The sequence below is a fragment of the Dasypus novemcinctus genome, chromosome 2 (assembly GCF_030445035.2).
Source record: "Dasypus novemcinctus isolate mDasNov1 chromosome 2, mDasNov1.1.hap2, whole genome shotgun sequence".
Classification (NCBI taxonomy): Eukaryota; Metazoa; Chordata; class Mammalia; order Cingulata; family Dasypodidae; genus Dasypus; species Dasypus novemcinctus.
Window position 1 is genome coordinate 174,459,311 of NC_080674.1, and position 16,909 is coordinate 174,476,219.

The window sequence follows — 16,909 nt, forward strand, 5'->3', positions numbered from 1 at the left end:
TGCAAAACTGCTACATTTCAGATGGTTGCTGTAAGTCATTTGTTACATCCTGACTGCACCCATAAAACACCTCATTCTTGTGTATTTCCTTAGGGAATGCCTCTATTCCACATACAAATAAGAAAGAGATTGGCTTGGAGAAGTTGTAACAGATGACCAAGCCAGGTGGTAAATGTGAGGCAGATGCAGAACTGAGATGTCTCCACATACAAGTGTTTTCTTAAGCTTGCCTGCTCAGAGAGTGGGACCACCAGAGCTCCTGGCAGAAACTCCTATCTGTTATGTATCTAAGGACTTTGATTGTTTCACTGTGGATGCCTCTTTGAACCTGTAATATTCAATCTGTTCATTTTTGAAACCCACAAAATCCTATAAGCTATCTGGAATAGCTGGACTGATTGGCTATTTTGATGTGAAATTGTTTAGACACCAGATCAGTTGGCCCACGTGGTAGGAAGACTAAGAGGAATATTATTTAAAACAAAACACACAAAAACTAGAGGTTTATTTATACACCACTGACTTTTGTTCGTATATTCCAAATTGCAATTTGACGAAGAAGTGTAAACACATTTATGCAATTTCCTTGATGTCCATCACCACACATACAAAAAAAAGATACCTAGTTTATTTCTATTTTTTAGAATTGGGCATTTGCCTTGATTTTTATTTCACACTGATATCTAGAAATAGGACTAGTTAATTGCTTCTTGGCCTTTTGGCTAAAATCAAGTGTAGAAATAGTGTTAGGAATCTGTCATTTTAATTAATTTAAATTCATTTTCTATATGGAAAAACAATTAGCATAGAGTAAACACATATTTTAATGTGCACTTTCTCACTATGAGGAAACTCCAGTGAAGTTAGTTTAGTAATACCTTATTCTGAGTTCTTTTGTGTGATGCAGGTAAACAGCTATTTTTTTTTTTTTTGAGTCATTTTTAAAGACCTCCCTCAAGAAGGCCAATTGCACAGGGACTTGATGTTTGGGGAAAATTGTGCAGATCTCTAGAAAGCACATTTTTGGTTTGGTAGAGAGTGATAGTCTTGCACAGGACTTAAACATCAAGACAGCAGTAGGTGGTAAGTGACTTAAGAGCCTTAAAGGATGTGATTTGTTACTGAATGTCAAATGCAGCTCTTCAAAGGGACTAACAGGTAAAGTGGAAAGAAATCAGATAAGTGATATTTGTTCAGAGGGATGCTAAATGATCAAAACATTCTGAGATGGAGTTGTGGGCTTAAGATTGTTTTTGCCCCTCACCTTGAGTCTTGCTGAAACATGCCACAGTGGTGGTATTTCCATTCCCTGGGAACAGGAATAATGAGAAAGATTTTAGTTCTTAACTCTTTTGCAGTTTTTCAGGAATGCTTTCACCAATGCTTTTATTTTTTGTTTCTATCGTCATATAAGGGTAACTTGGCGGCAGGTATCTGGAGAAAGAGTGTAACAATTTGACCCTTTATTGCATCTTATCTTTCTCTCTAAGATGGTATAGCATGTTTTATATCTTAGGGGCAAATCAAGATTGCAGGAACAAGGGACTCAATTTTATTTTATTAATTCATATTAGCGACACAAGTGTGTTCATATATCAGTTGCTACATAACAGTAATTTATTTATCTGTCTCAATAGTATACAAAATAAGAATTTATATTATGTAAGTACATGTCGATAACTTGATACAACCTCATGTTCACTGATGGAGTAAATGGTTATTAAAATGATGTCATTTTATTTGAGAGGGTATGGAGTTCTTACCCATAAAGAAAATAAAAGAACAATTTCCTCTCTACTATCACCTTGGGAACACCAGGAAACCAAACATTAGGTGTGCATTCATTTGTTTTATTCAATATTTTATCAGCTGTTTTCTTAGGATGCATTAAAGAAATAATAAACACCACTACATTTTCCAGACTGTGCAAAGGCACTGATTACAAATTTAATGCTGTGTGTGAGGTGCTGGTGATAGATTCCAATTCATAATTTTGCCTTAATTCTTTGAATAATTTGGAATTAAGATGATTATAGATAGAGAGATACCTTATCTATATCTTCACTGTAAATATACTCCACTTTATGAATAGATTTTGGGGGCTCTTCCTGTAATGATTAATGGTTTGGTAATGCATCCTAGTTTTTTTACTTTTAAAAGAGAACAGATTATTTAAGAAATATATGTTGGATGTATCTTACTTTCCTAGCTCTAATACAATACCACACATGGTGTGGCTTAACAACAGGAATGTATTATCTCATGGTTTCAGAGACTTGCTTGCTTTCTCCTAGGATCTGTAGGTTCTGCCTGACCATCAGTCTTTGGGTTCTTTGGCTTTCCCATCACAGGGCGACATCCTCTCCTTTCTTTTCTGGGCTCTGTTGACTTCCAGCTTCTTCTCCTCCATAAAGCCTCTAAGAATAGGATTAAGGCCCAACCTCATTCAGTTGGGCCACATCTTAACAAAAATAGTAACTTCAAAGGGATCTACTTAGAGTAGATTCACACCCACAGGAATGGATTATGATTAAGAACAAGTTTGTTTGTTTTTTCTTTTCCCTGGGATATGTAATTCAACCTTCCACAGAATATTAAGAGGAATATAATTCCCCATCCAAGGATACACATTTCTTGCTAAGGGGGCTTGTGTGATGATGGAGATAAAAAAATCAAACTTGTTGAAAAAAGCTACACTCAAAATGAATAAGTAAAAATTTTCCTTCTGCCTGCTTTAGGGACTTAGGCAGAAAGAGCAAGGTACAAAAAGTAGAGAGAAGAGTAAAGCCCATTTTATTTTGCACTAATTCTACGTTTAACAAAAAAAAAATTGAGGAAAAATGAGAAGGTGAAATTATTATTATCTCTTTAAAGTAAATGCTTGGTCAAATGAAAGAACAAAATGTATACACTGGGCACAGATTTCCTATAATTCTTAGTCAAGTGTTGGGGCTATAAATTATGCAAGACCCACATAACAAAGCAGCATGAAATCTAGGAATGTTTACAAAGGAATACTCACACCAAGTACTGGCAACTTGAACCTAAACAACTGATAAAAAATGATTACTGGAGGATATAACTTCTTTATCTTTAAAGAGTGACATTTTGTGCAGCACTGCATGATATTCAAAAGCTACTAGGAGTAAGCAGGCCAGATCTTATTATTGCTCTCTAAACTACTTGAAGCTGAGTGCCCAAACCTGGTTTATCAGCTCCCTGAGCAGGTTGGCCCAGTAGGGTACAGAGCTGGTTATGGCTAATGTAATCATGGCTTCCAAGGGGGTGTGAAATTTGACCAGCTGTGTGGTGCAGTGGTCATTACTGAAGTGGACTTTATGATTTTCATAATTTATTTTTCCTTGCTCCTGGAGCATCCTGAAACTTATCTTTTATATTATTATTATTTTAATGATGAGTTCTAAACTCGGTTAAAGTACTTCCTCCTAGCCCCCACATTTTCCCTTTCTCTCCTTATCTTCTCCACTCCCCTCCGCCTTCTCTTCCCCTCTCCTTTCCCTTTCCCTTTTGGTTTCCTTTTCTATTTCTTTTCTTTGCTTTCTTTTTCTTATTCTTTTTTCTTTTCCTTCCTTCCTTCCTTCCTTCTTTCTTTCTTTCTTTTTTTTTTTTTGAGAGAGGAGGATAGAGCAGAAACACAGCTTCTTTTTCAAGTATTAGGATGACTAGTTAATATTTCATTCTAGGAGTTTAGCATTGGAGCACTCACCAAGCAGAATTGATTAACTTTAACACTGCAACAATTCATCAGGAAAGTGGAATGTTATATTTCCCTTTGAATAAAAATCCTTTTCTTAATCTTCTATTATTTCAATTCAATAACAAATCTCCATCTTGAGCAACCTTTTCTTTTCTTCTCTCCCCTATATACTTAGACAGTACATTGAAGAACATAGTAATATCTTACCATCAATTTTATGACTATTTTACACTAGAACAGTCTTACATATCTATGAAATAACCTTATTTTGTTATTCCTACAGAGAAGACAGGGTCTGGTAGATTTTTAAACAATATTTAATCTGAACAGAATTACAGGGAATTTATTTTTAGGGAGATGTAAATGCTTAAAATGGAAATGAGTTCTATATATTCATAAACATTAGCAGGGTTATAATATTGGCTAGCAAAGACTGTATCAAAGTCTTGATTGTGTTCATAAAGATATCAGAGGAAAAGAAAATAGCCTTATGTTTGAGTTATATGCTTCTGCAGGTCAGTATCGTCAATCATCATATAGGTTATGGAATAATTTTAAATTGTTTCTTTTTTTCTGGGTTCTTATTTATATTTATAAGTGTAGACTTCTTTTTCCTGTTTTCCCTGTCAGAGTAACTTACAGTCTCATTGGCATGTAGCAAACAGAACTGCCTCAGAGGCAAGTAAGATTCCTTAATGTGGTATTAAGCAACACAACATAACACATTCCGTAAACTCTTCCAACTGTCAAGTCTCTCTTGCACTGCATCAAAAATGAGAAGTACACAGCAATTGTATTATTAATTACAAAGAATAAAACTACAATGGCTGAAATATAATACTACCACATCTTCAGGCAATTTTCCTCCAGATGAAATGATAGTAAAATTCAACTGGAGAATAAATTCCACACTAAGAAAGTTGGTTGTCCTAAAGTGAAAATATCCATAGCATGACCACTACTTTATTGAAGCCATATGTTTGAGCATTTGCCTACTCATCAAGGAGATAGCGGAGTTCAGGAGGACACTGTTGCGAATAAGATCTCCGTTGAGGGGTGTTGGAGAAGCTGTAGATTTTCTGTCCCAGGGAAGAGTTTGGAAAACAATTTCCTGGCTGTCTATCAGAGTGAATGTAATTGTTTTGATAAGTAATGGGTTGAAAGTTGCGGTGACTTTGAAACGCAGTCACACAGGTTAGTGTTTCTTGAACTCTTCCCTCCAGCTACACTGATCCCTGGTTGGAAAGCTCATAGCCAAGGTCTGACTGCTTTGTTTTTGGTCTATTCATGTAAATGCATTTATGTATTTATTTATAAGCAAGTTGTTGGATCTTTTGAGTAATGAGGCCAGCATCAAGTCAAGCAAAAGTTACTTCTTATATTTTAGATCAAGTGTCATAAGTGTCCTTCCAATTCTATTGTTTGAGTTCCTTTTACAGCACAGTTTCTAAACCCTGACAATATTGATATTTTGGTCAGACAGGGCATTGTGGGGGAACGAGGCTTCACACTGTAGGATATTTAGTAGCATCGTTGGCTTCTGCCTACTAGATCCAGTATCACACCTGCATCGTTATAATAAAACATGGCTCCCAACATTGTCAAATGTCCCTGGAGGACAAAACTCATCCGTGGCTGAAAACCATTCTTTACAAAACAAGTCAGCAGCTTTTGAATTTTGAAGTACGAGGGAAAACAATTACATTCTTTGTAATTTTTAAAAAAATCTTTTAATTCCTATGAAATGTAGAATTAGTTAGGGACAGTGGGATTGAAGAAACAAAATATGAACTGGATCCAATCATTCGCATGCTTAAAGCCCTGCAGCGGCTACTCAAGTCACAGAATATAAGATCCAATGTTTTTACCATGGTCTTTAAGAGTAAAATTTTTCACAATCTGGCCTCTGTTCTCACTTAACCCTCTACCATTTGCCCCTTGCTCTCTCCAGCCACTCAGCCACTAGCTTTCTGAAAATCTGCTTCTTGAACAAACCAAGCTTTTTCTTGCCTTACAGCTTTTGCACAAGCTTTTCTTTCTTCCTGGAGTGTTCTTCACCTTGTTTGTGTACAGCTCTTTTTCCTCCTTGTCATTCAAATTTTAGCTTACATGTCATCTCTTCATTAAAAAACTTTCTGACCATCCTATCTTGATAGCAAATTCCCATCCAAGCTACCTGCTCTCTATTCCATTACTAGAATATTCCCCACAGCATCAACACTATCCGAAATGACACTTGTTTTTCTTTCTACCTTTCCCTTCTCCAGCCACCTATATTTCTTTTGAATATAAGCTCTATGAAGACAGGGGTCTTGACCATTTTGCTCACCGCACTATCCCCAGGACCTAGAATGTGCCCAACACAGAACTGATAATTTATACATATTGGTTGACAGGGAACTATTTCAGTAAAGAAATATTTAGGCTTGCTTGTAAGGCTTATTATTAAAGAAGTCTCATGCCTTTCTTCTCTTTGTTCTTTGAATGTTACCCTTGTCTAACTAAGGGCTCCTGGGGAAGATGAAGAAAGAGAGTACCCCGAACAAATAAAGTGTTGGAGATATAGTTCTTTATATAATCTCAAGCCAGTTAATGAAATCTAAGAGAGAGGGTTAAAACACAAATCCTATTCTTTTGTTTAAAACATATACACAGGCTTCTATTCCTTTGCAAAGTGTCTTCTGAGATTTCAGATTTTAATGAAAGATAATTTTTAGCTGGTTCCTATTTTTATTTTCCAGAAGTGAAAACATTTGAAAAGAAAATATCCAGATCTCCAAGCTTGAAAGTATGTTACTGATACCAAAAATACTTACAAAGTGGTGTAATAGATAAAACTCCACAGAACTGGATTTCATTTGACAGTCCTGAGACTTTTTTCAGTGACTGCACAAAAGCATTAAATAGGAATGACCTAGGGATAGGTATTGGATCAATATGCACCAGTAAGTTTGTGAAATCAATTTTTTGCTCCTCAGATACAGGAAAATTGATATAACAAAAGCTGTGTAGCTCCTATTAATTGCCCACAGTAACAGAAAAGTTATCAATTAATTATTGATGTGTTTGAAACCATGGGAAAATAGCAGTAGCTCCAAGGTTAAGTGTGTAATATAAAAGCCTTCCCTAGCTGAGTGAAGGTGCAACTAGAAGCCAAACAGATTTTATAAAACTAAATAGTTAAAAAAATTGATAGCTCTATATTTGGGTTCATGTCCCTCCCCAAATCATGTCTTGCCTCAGACATTAGGTATCTCAAATATGCCTCTTAAGGCTTTTGATAGAATCCCTGCTAACAACATTAGTAATTAACATTTCCTAACATTTACCATGTGCTAAATATTTTGATAAGCAAATAACATTAAGTATGATGCCATAATATCAGAATGGGAGACTATTAAAATGTGCTCTGCTCAGATAAAGTAGATACAACCCCAGGTATTGGTTCTTTTGAGGGCTAAAGAGACCCATAGGTTCTATAGTCATGGCAGATGGAGTTCATTGCCATGTCAGATGGTCCTTCTTTGGAGCTGGTGTTTCTGCATGATGGAGCTGGACTCAGATGTGATCTCTTTTCACAAGACTTTCATACTACTTTACTGGAATTGTAGTTGGTGCTGGGGTTTAAAATATATCTAGGGGATTTGAATCTCTGGACTGACAATATGATAGCCAGGCCCTGAGCCTCAACAGACTTCAGCTCCTACACTCTGATTTATTGGACTTACCCCACTCAGTTAACATGGAGTTGAAGAATGTCAACCACCACACCATGGAGCCTAGAGTGCCTACAACTGAAAGCAGGAGGATTGCATCCAGTATCCATGTGGAATCTAAGCCCCCTCTTGACATCGATGTGGAATGGACACAACCAAACCAAGGTCCACAGGAAGGAGGAATACAGTAAGGATTAGAGTGGACTTAATGATATTCTATTCATGAACTATTGTGGTAAATAATAGAGAAAATGTGGCATTGGTGTGGAAAAAGTGGCCATGGTAGCTGCTGGGTGCGGGGAATGGGAGGAAGAGATGAGATGTGGAGGCATTTTCGGGACTTGGAGTTGTCCTGAGTGGTGCTGCAGGGACAATTGTCGGACATTGTATGTCCTCCCATGGCCCACTGGATGGAACGTGGGAGAGTGTGGGCTATGGTGTGGACCACAGGCCATGGGGTGCAGTGATGCCCAGAGATGTACTCACCAGATGCAATGGATGTGTCATGATGATGGGGGAGAGTGTTACTGTGGGGGGAGTGGTGGGATGGGGGTGGTGGGAGTGAATGGGGACCTCACATTTTTTGAATGTAATAGTATTAAAAAAATGAATAAATAAAATAAAATTTAAAAAAATAAAAAATAAAATTTTTTTAAATCATAAAAAAAAAATGTGCTCTGCTGTAAGTAACAGAAAACCTAGAAAAAAGGGGCTTAAGCAAATGAGATTTTAAGTTTTTCCATATATCAAAAGTTCAGAGGTTTAGTGTCCAGGGATGGTGCATTTGCTTCACGGTGTGTAAGAAATCCTCTGCCATCTTACTGTATAGTGTGCTTCCTCATGTACAATATAGCTGCTTCTAGTCCACGTACTGTGTCTACACCAGAAACAAAGGGCAAAGCAGAAGAGAAAGGGTTAAAATTGATTGCCTGGTGATTCTGCTCTTAGATGAGAATCTTTCTCGGAAGCCCTTCTCAAGAATTTCCTCATATATCTCAATGGCTAATGCCAAGTCAGGGAAAGTTGAATATTAACTTGGCACATTGATGCCAAGAACTAATTGAGGTTTGTGTATAAGGACAAAAGGGAGAATGGATATTGGGTAGTCAATTTGCTACCACTGAGATTAACCAAGATAAAGTAACTCATCAAAGTCACATTGCAAATAAAAGGCCAACCTGGGTTTTGAATCAGGTCTGTCCAACTCCAAAGCACATGTTACATGTCTCTTGACCTCTGCTCAACAATTAACAAGTTGAGGAGGAATGATTGTTGGTATGTTTCTTTGTGATTCTAAAATTAAGTTGCTTGACAAAAAATATAAAGTTTATTAAATTCAAACACACTTGTGAAATTGTGAAATACAAATTCACATTACCTTATTTATACCCATCAGATTAGAAATAGAATATTTTGATTTTGCCACTGATAACAAGCCCATTATTGGAAATACAACTTATGAATTTGACATTGCTTCTTGTTCTCCTATAACTGCTCATTTTTTCCTACCATGGTATGTATTCTTTCTGTTACTATAATTTTAAAAGACATACATTTTAATGAAATGGGTTAAACTTGGGTTTCTAAAAGTCCATTTTCATTTTTTAAATCTAAAATCTTTGTCAAAAGCATCATAAATGACCCAAATATTCTAGAATAGAGAAAAACTTTAAACAGTCCAAATGTATTTGCTGTATAGATAGGAATTAGCTGAGCCAGATCAGTCTTTGGCTAAATAAAGTTAAATGTTCAGTTCAAGGTTACTCAGCTATTAACTGACAGATCTGAGATTTGATCTGAGGTCTCTCTGGCTCCATAGCACATACTCAAACATTGTAACTTGTTCTAGTCTATGCTACTCAAGCAGATACCGTGAAATGTGTTGATTTTTACAAAGGGAATTTATTAGATTACAAGCTTACAGTTCTGAGGTCCTGAAAACGTCCAAACCAAGGCATCATCAAGATGACACCTTCTTCCTGATGTCCAGCTGTTGCTGATCCTGGACTCCTCTATCACATGGCAAGGCATATGGTGACATCTGCTGGTCTTTCCTTTCTTTTCCAGGTTTTATTGTTTCAGCTTCTTGCTTTTTGGCTTTCTCTACCCTTTCTCTCAGTTTTATTGAGATGTAATTCATATACCATACAATTAATCTATTTTAAGTGTGTACTTCAATGGTTTCTAGCATATTCACAGACTTGTGTATCCATCACCACAACTAATTTTAGAACATTTTTATCATCCCCAAAAGAAACCTTATACCCCATTGGCAGTCATTCCCCTTTCTGCCACCCAACCCCCAGCTCAGCCCTAGGCAAACACTAATCTACTTTTTGTATGTTTGGATTTGCCTAGCCTGGACATTTCACATAAATGGAGTCATGGAATCATACACTATGTGGTCTTTTGTAACTGGCTTCTTTCACTTAGCATAATGTCTCCAAGGTTTATCCATGTCAAATATCAAAAGTACATTCCTTTTAATGGTAAAATAATATTCCATTGTATGCATATACCACATTTTATATATCATCAGTTGATGGACATTTGGGATGTTTATACCTTTTGGTTGTTATAATTAAGGCTGCTAAGAACATTCATTTACAAGTTTTCGAGTGGTATGTGTTGTCATTTCCCTTGGGTCCACACCTAGAAGCAGGATTGGTCATATGGTAACTGTGTTTAATATTTTGAGTAACAGCCAGATTATTTTTCTAAGTGGCTATACCATTTTACATTTCCACCAACAGTGTATGAAGGATGCATTTCCTGTAGTTCTTGATGTTGTTTATCATTAAATATGTTTTCCTGGAAATGTGTAATTTTCTCAGATTGTTTTCCTGACACTTTTGGTAGAAAAGTTATTCTTCTTTGAGAAAATCCAGGCTGGTCACATGTAGAGACTATTCTAACTAATGAGGTGCATTAACCTCAGGAATGCCTGGAATCTTGTCCAAGGAGGGCATGAGAGAAGGGGATGATGGGTGCCCAAAAGTGTTTGAATGGCTGAGGTCAAAATTCATGGATGAAGACTGTCTATGGTGTTTACATGTTTTCAAGACAGAGTTTGGTTTAGTTGTCTTGTATCAGGTAATTCCCCATGAAAACCATCTCAGCCTTTTTAGTGCCATTAACAAGTTTAGAAATGTTATTGATTGACGATAAGCAGATATAGAGTCTACAAATGTATATTTGGTGAAGGACACCAATGTACCCTATAAAATATCAGCATTTAATAATGAAATTACAAAAATTTCCTGAAGAGGTTCAGGTTAAAATTTATTTCCATGATCCTTTGTTGGAAACTTGACCAATTGGATTTAATTTAAAGGACTGACGGGCAAAATGAATTTAATGAAATTCAATGCAGAACAGAAGCACATTGTTTATCCTGTATAAGCTGACTTTATGTCTAGATGCATTGAAATGTGACAAAAACCTAATTGTATATTTGGCTTCTATAAAGTCTGAGATCCTGTTAGCTTTTTACTGCAAGAAGGCAAAGAGCAGCAGCAGCAGCAACAAAAAATAGTAAAGAATTACAAATGACCACAAAAGAACTTTTTCCCGTAAATGTATAAACAAATATGAGATATTATCTGTTTTTGTCAGTATTATATATATATATTTTTTTAAAGATTTATTTATTTCTCCCCCCCCCCCCCATTGTCTGTTCTCTGTGTCAATTCGATGTGTGTTCTTCTGTGTCTGCTTGTATTCTTGTTGGTGGCACTGGGAATCTATGTTTTGTTTTGTTTTGGTTTTGCGTCATCTTGCTGCATCAGCTCTCCATGTGTGCAGCCCTACTGCTGGGCAGGCTGCACTTTTGTCACAGGGGGCTGCTGTCCTTACAGGGCGCATTCCTTGCGTGTGGGGCTCCCGTACGCTGGGGACACCCCTGTATGGTGTGGCACTCCTTGCCTGCACCAGCACTGCACGTGGGCTAGCTCACCACACGGGTCAGGAGGCCCTGAGTTTGAACCTTGGACCTCCCATGTGAGCCCTGAGTTTGAACCTTGGACCTCCCATGTGGTAGGTGGATGCTCTATCCATTGAGCCAAATCTACTTCCCAGTAAATATTGTATTATACCATAATGATACTAAAGGTAAATTCTTTATTTAGAGCATATATCATTTCAAGAGACAATCTCACTTATAAGGAGAAAGCAGAACTTTTGTTGTTATTGTTTTTGCAAATGTTGCCAATGACTTCCCTACCTAACTTCTGCATATTCAGTGAGCCACTTTTTCAATAATATGTTATTTGAATTAGTAAAGCATCTTTTCCTCTCCATTGCTGGCTTAAGAGGCATTTCCAAATTCATTTTCCTTACATAGGGAGGCAGTTAAGTAGACATCATTCATAATTTTCTGTCTGGCTAATCTTCCTGCTTTTATCTACGGTCTCTTCAAACACCCCTTTGAGGTCCTAAATCCATTTAGCACCTTTGCTATGAATCCACACTAACACCTTGTTAAAGAAGACCATCAAGAACTTACCATTTGCCAATTTTTCATGCCTTCTAGTGTATATGGGCTAAATTTAACAAACTGATTGAAAAGTAATCCTTAGTAACACGGTTTTAATGGAAACAAATTACATCTGTGATACTTCTATATAACAGTAAAAATCAACACTTACGTTTGGGGTCTAGAATATATAATATATTCAAGAAGAAATTAAAAACAGGTATTTCAATGCACAGTTCATTGGTGATGAATGAAATGCATAATACTTATGGAAATCATTGATTAAATTAGTACCTAGAGGAGAGATGGAGATGGAATTAAATTTGGGAAAAATCCTTTTATTTAAAAGTCTTGGGCACATCAAATAAATAACATAATCAATAATTTAAAACAGTTTTAATTATGCACTGAATAAAAGAAAAATGACCAAATGAAGGCCGGTCATAAGATGTCTCAAACTAAACAGAATTTTATAAGGGAAGGAAAAAAGACAAACAGGTGATGTTGGTAATGGTTTCAGTAAAATGTTCTGATGTGGATTCTGTTCTTTTGGCATTGTGGTAGGTGTATGTGCTATGAATAGGCTAAGAGAGATGAAATTTAACATTCAATCCTCCCACAAAGCTCCTCAAAACAGTGTTTTGGAAAAGAAATTGTTCTGTGGCTCTAACTGTAGTTTCAATTATTCTCACAGTATCCTAAAATGAAGTTAATTTAAGAAATCTATATAATGGAGTTCTAAACTTATTCTCCAATAAATCACTGCCATTGTAATAATGGGTTACTTAACATTACTACCCAGTGCATGGAATTCTTGTAGGCTTTTCTAATTAATTTCTCCTATATAGATCCAGTCAACTACTATGAGAGTAAGTGGTGGCTATACTTGGTCTTTCATTTCAGAAAAAAATACACTTGTTATCTGTATCATCTGATCTTCACCTCTCTATAAGGAGGATTACTATATGATTTATCATGCAAACTAGGACATTTTTAAGAGTAGAAGAGGCACTATTATCATTATGGTAGAAATTAATAGGTGTAGAGTGGGAACAGGAAATATGGAACATATAGTTACTCTACGTATGGAGATTTTATGCCCAACTATAATCCATAGTTCTCTGATTTTATCAAGATGAAAACAACAAAAATATTCACCAACTATGGAATGGATAAATAAATTGTATTTATACAATGGAATACTACACAACAATTAAAAAAGAATGAACTATGGTTACATGTAATGATATGGATGCAATTCATAGAGAATGTCGAGTTAAGGAAGTTAAGCTGTGATTCAATGATTTTTAATGATCTTTTAAAATAGGCAAAACTAATATATGGTGATTAAGGTCAGAATAATCTCCTTTTATGAAGTATTGGAAGAAGGCACAAGGAAGTCTTTCAAGGTTCTAGAAATCTTGATTTGGCTATACATGTTTAAAAGTTCATTTTCTTATGACTTTATACTGAACATAAACTAAAGTTCAAAAAATTGAAGCAAATATAGGAAAGGGATAGTATTCTCAAATATATCAGAGAGCAGTTATCAAAATAAGTTCAATGGATGCTGGTTGGATAAAAATAAAGACAAAAACAAAATGAATGTTTACTACTTGGATCCTCTGCCAGGTAAAATCCTTCCACCCTGGCTCCCAGATGTACCTTTCTAGCTAAACTTAAAATTTTGCAAAGATGCTTTCTGTTCTTTATGGAATTTAACTTTGTCCTTTATCATATTTATGAATTTGCTTATTCTGAATTGTTTCTTTAATATCCTTTCCCTCAATAACTGCCTGCAAAATCTTCCCCATTCTTTGAAAACCCACCTCAAATCCTTTCTTTATAATTTCCCCCTCAGTTATACCAAGAGATATGTCCTCTGTTTCTCATTTTGTGCTCAGCATTTATCCTTCTTTCTTTTCTCTAGTCTTTTAATTATTCATTCAACAGAGCTGTTGGATTTTATTCTTGTAACAAGGAATACAGGGGTGGATGAGACCAAGGCTTTACCCTGGAGGAGCCTATAGTTTCTTACCTAATGGTCTTTATTACCACGTTCTGCCTTCTAGTGTAGGTATTTTGTGTCTGCATCTGAAGCCATTCTACCTTAATAAAGCTCCTTGAAAGCATAGAGGACCCTAATTTTCTTCATCTTTGCATTCCCCATAATGCCTCAGTGACAATAAATGTTTGTGAATTAAAATAAATTTAGTTGAATTGTTTGAAAATTTTCTGTGGGAAAATACCATAAAGGATTTTACAGTTTGGCTAACAACAGGTGGCTGATAAGATCAGTTAGCACATTTAATACCCCAGGTCCATTGTACAGAAAATGTGCTGCCTAAAATTTAAGACGTTCTCCAATAGAATGACTTCCCAAGTTTCAGCAGAGCCTGTGTGAATTAGGTTAATGTAATTCAAATTATTTCTGCTTCCATCAGTTTAAACATGGTTTATTTCACCATTTATTCATAGGGTAGAGAGGCTCTGTCACCAGATCTCTAGGAGATTAGCCTTTGTATTCCATGTTACTTTGTTAACATGCCTGTGCGTTTTCATGAGTCTTGAACCCAGTTCAGTTTGAATTAGATTCAAGTCAGAACACTTTTGGGGAACTAATTTAGAAGCTTTGAATTAGATGCTTTTCTTCCTCTTTTGACTTTCTTCTCTTGTATTACTGTTTATCCTTAATTATTGTTGAGATTTGTATAAACTTGCATCAAAGATGACCTCTAAGGGGAACAGATGTGGCTTACTGGTTGAGCACCTGCTTCCCACGTAGGAGGTTCTGGGTTCATGGTCCCCAGTACCTCCTAACAACAAAACAAACAACAGACAAGCAAATGAAAAAACTAACTCAGGGGAGCTGATGTAGCTTAGTGGTTGAATGCTGGCTTCCCACTTAAGAGGTCCTGGGTTCAATCCCCAGCCTCAGTACCTTAAAAAAAAAAAAAAAAAAAAGATGACCTCTAAGATACAATGATTTTCTGTTCTATTGCATAATTTTTGGGGGGCTTTCTTACTGCCTACAAAATTACATTTAGAGAGAATCCCAAGTTCCTGGTATATAATAGTGAGAACAGATAAGCTTACATATTGGATTCAATATACAAATCATTTAATGTGTTAGTAAATGTTATCGTCCCTATATATTTTATTTCTTGTTATGTAGATATTTTGTAGATATAGGGCAAGGTATAGTCATGAAAATTACCTTTATCTGGGAATTTAGTGTTCTTCCTTTATGAAAACCATTCTAAATTGCAAGAAAAAGCAGGTGAATAGAACAGGAATTTCATAAAGAAAACTTAACTAAAAGCTGTGAAGTCCCTGTCACTGAACATATTCCAGCAGAGAGTACAAAGCCATCTGTCAGAAGGTGTAAAAACAGTTGCTACTTTGAATAAGAAGTTGGTCTTGATGACCTCTTAGAACATTGTTAAGTCCAGGATTTTAGAAAGAAAATAGTGTCACAGAGTTGAGAATTTAAACAAGAATGGCCTGTGTTGGCTACAATAATAATAATAATAATAATAATAATAATAATAATAATAAAAATAATGGCTCCAATTTATTGAGCTCATTCTATTTGCCAGGCATGTTACTAAAGAGATTTAGATTATTCTATGATGACCTTCATAAAGAAAACACAATGTTTAACATGTTTCCAAATCACAGTAAATCAAACTCAATAGTCCCAGTTCCAAAGTTGGCTAGAAGTTCAATACCATGGAAAATCCTTCTTTTCATTTGTGCTGTGCATGATAATTGGGAGGACATTGACTTTTACTTCCCACTGGTCACTTTGGCAACTGCTTTTTGCCCATGCCCAATTGGTCATTTAAGGCTAGGCTACCCCACTGGTGCTGCATTTGCCAAAGGATAAACCAGCCAGATGGGCTTTCACTGAGATGCTGAAATTACAGAGTCTAATTCTCATTGTCACCTCCAAGCTTATACCCTTCTAATGTTCAACTGCCTTAAGGTCATGACCTTGTCTAGTTCATGTCTCTCCATTCACAATATCAATACCAGGAAATCCAGCACATCTGGAATGGATCCCTCAATACTTTCTGCTTTGATTCTCAATTATACATTCTCTCATCATGGGCTTATAGGTCTTTTAGGGTCTTTACACTGTGCCATTTAAAATAATAAAAAAAATACCTTCTAGAGAAACAGAAAATTTAAAATCTTGGAATAAAGGTCTGAACACCCTCCTGAAACTTGGAAGGAAGAAGAAAGGAAAAGGAAAAAGTCTGACACTCTCATTCCTTTTGGGTCTATAGTAACAAAAAATATTTTGTCAGTAAGTTATTTTACTACATGAATTTTTCAATGAAATTTCCTGCCAATATACTTTAAAAAAGTTTATTAAAGTATATCACTCATACATAAACAATAAGTGATAATAATAGCTGTGAACTTACAAAATAAACATATATAACATCAAACAGGACTCTCATAACTCACCCTACCACCAATAACTTGCACTCTTGTTAAACCTTTTTAACTATTGATTAAAGAGCATTGTCAAAATATTACTACTAAACAAAGTATTTTTCCCCCAACCAATCCTATTATTATTTTTATATCATTTATATATGAATATACATAAACAATTAAGTGTATAGTACAAGTTGTGAATTTACAAAGCAAACATGCATAACATTATACAGGGGTCCCATACATCAACCTTCCACCAACACCTTGCTTTGTGAGACATTGGTTACAAATTATAAGAGAATATTGTCAACGTGTTACTACTAATCATAGTCCTTATCTTACATTTGGTATGTTTTTCCCCCACCCCACCCTATTATTATTTTTTAAATATATTTTTTATGACAGAAGTTGGAAACTTATAAAACAATCATGTACATGTGCAGAATTCCCGAACAACACTCCTCCATCAACACACCACAATGTGGCATGTCATTTGCTACAGATAAAATAATATCATCTGATTGTTACCATGTCCATAATGTACATTTGGCT